Genomic DNA, 2,530 nt, shown 5'->3' with positions numbered 1-2,530 from the left:
TAGGATTAGCCAGTAGGTTTATTCCAGAGAATGTCCTCAAGCTGGACACATTATAGTTATATAACCCAAATGAATGTAGAAGGACAAAAAGGTATGAACTTCCTTCCTTCTTCAGAATCCAAGACCCCTCACTCCTTGGGGACAACTTATCAACCTGCCTAGGAAATGACTCTCCCAATATCACTGCTTACATGGTCAAGACCGGCAGTCCTTGTGAAAAACCGTGTCTGAAAATAAGGGGTAGTTGTGCTGGTGGTGGTGGTGGTGGTGGTGGTGGTGGAGGTGGTGGTGTGTGTATCTGTGTGTGACTCCCATGTCTCAGCTATTTCCAGGGATCATCCACATATACAACAATGAATGTCTGCAGTTGTTATTAGTGTACTTTCTCTGGTCATCCTGACCTAGAGGCCTCGGCTACAGGTCCTCCTCAGATGCAGGCTTGAAGGAGAAACCCAGAGTCATGGCTGTGACACAGGTGTGGCTCTACCCAGATTCTACTCGGCTGTGCCTTTAGAGCCTGACACTGCCCAGGACCACACTTCCTTCAGGGGCCTCCAGAGCCCTTTCTGTGCCCTCACTTCCACACGTTCTCCTGCTTCTGCCCCACCTCCTCCTCCTGAGAGGCAAACACCTAGGAGCAGCAGGAAGGATACAGCTTTGGTCCAGAAGCCAGGGATGCCCTGGAGGATGGCGCTTCTCCGAGCCAAGTGACGCTTCCTCCTCAGATGGTTCATGCGCATGAAGCGAACGGAGGCCCGGCGGTTTTCCTCATGCAGGGAGCTCACTTCCAACTGCAGGGCTGTCAGTGCCTGTAGCGCATTTGGTGCCGGCTGCTCACTCGGGCCTCCAGGTCTTTCCAGGCCCTGCTCCTCCAGCGTCTTCTCCTTCAGCTCCTGGGAGAACCCCTGATCCCGCTCCTCATTTATGACAACCTCCACCTCCTCCATAACGCCTTCCGCCAACAGCTGGCACACTCGCCCGATCCCCACCTCGTCTCCATCCACCACGGCCCCCCGCTGTCCTCCACCGCCTCCTTCACGTAGAGGGTGACCTCGTCGGCTGCTGTGCCACCTGGTGGCTGCAAAGTCCCAGCCGTGAACGGCATCGCGACGGCTGGCCCCCTGGCCACTGCCCCCTGAGCACCCAGGCTCCCAGCTAAGAAGGTCCGGAGTCCCGGGAGGCTCCCGCCTTCCTCTGGCCGCCTCTCACGCTCCTCTGGGACATGGCTGTGACCCCGAGCTGGAGCAGATGCGAACGGACAGGACATAATAGCACAGTAAGTGGTGTCAATGGCGGCCGGGCTGAGGTAACCGGGTGTGATTCCCTCGCTCTTTGGGGCGGGGTGAGAGCGGAGTGGTCAGGAGGTGGGGCCTGGTGTGTGGCGGGTGGCCTGAGGCTGAAGAACGGGGTTCCGGAGAGGCCAGGAGAGGGTGCTCGGAGATCAGCCCAACACGCGGGACCCTAGGCTGTGAGACAGGCTCAGGCTGCTGGGTCAAATCGAGACCAATGGCAGAGAGGGTAGTGGGCAGCACCCTGAGGGAAATGCCCCTAGACCAGAGGGTGGCTTCCACGCTTCCTGGGCTCCAGCGCCCCCACGTGGCGCCACTCGGCTTCAGGGAGGGCATGGCTATTGCATTTGGCCTTACTGCAGGTGCTGGCATTGAATTGGCCTCTGGAATTTCAAGCCATGTGTTCTCGCTCTGCAGTCCAAAGAGCACACTGCTGTGTCCCATGGGACCGCCCATCCCTGGGAGCTCTCCCTGAGTATCTAAAGGATAGGCAGGGGCTCAAAGTGGCTGGATACTTTCCTCCCTGGGACAGGAGCCTGCTGCTGTCTGGATGGTAGGGTAGTGTGTACAAACCCCAACGTTTGCAACACTTGACCTCCACTGTTCAGGGGCACCAGAGCCATAGGGCAGAGATCTCTCTCTTTGTCTCTGCTTCTCGCCTATCACTGTTTCTGGTGATCCTGCTGTGTGTGCACCAGGGAATGCTGTCTCTGTGTCTCCGAGTCTCTAAGTGGTGCTGTGGTCCTCTGCCATTCTCCGGACACCAGCGCTCAGAAGAGACGCTTAACCTTGAAGTGAAGGTAAGCCCTTCTCCTCCTCAGTGAGTTACACCCATGGGAAAGGAGACTTTTTCAGTCTGCATGGTTGGAAAGTGCTTTCTCAAATTTGAAAGCTAACAGTGGGTGGTCACTGCTGAACCACAGAAGGGGTGGGCCACCATACTTCCCTTGCTGGGCAGACATGAATGATGCACAGGACATGATGACATGGCCACACTTTGGACAGAGGGACGAACAGGCCATGGTCCGCTGGCATGAGGTAAGTCCATGAGCATTGTTCAGATGTCTACCAGTGAGAGGCTAAGGACACTTCCCCGTTAAGCTCCATGACTCACTAGTGCCGGAGGCATGCACAGCTGCCAATTTACCCTATCAAGGCCCTTTCAAAGTGGTTCTGTTCTCCAGGTGAGAACATGTCCCAGCCTACCCTGTCACCCAACCCTGAGGGGCTGGGAGCAGCAA

The 2,530-nt window shown here is 56.6% G+C and overlaps 1 pseudogene; it reads right to left on the bottom strand.

Moving 5' to 3' along the window:
- Nucleotides 1-494: 494 nt before the first annotated feature.
- LOC122436407 lies at nucleotides 495-1,267 on the bottom strand (annotated as a pseudogene).
- Nucleotides 1,268-2,530: the final 1,263 nt, after the last annotated feature.

Source organism: Cervus canadensis, chromosome Y, assembly GCF_019320065.1.
Source record: "Cervus canadensis isolate Bull #8, Minnesota chromosome Y, ASM1932006v1, whole genome shotgun sequence".
NCBI classification, from domain to species: domain Eukaryota; kingdom Metazoa; phylum Chordata; class Mammalia; order Artiodactyla; family Cervidae; genus Cervus; species Cervus canadensis.
This window is presented reverse-complemented; position numbering and strand designations above follow the sequence as displayed.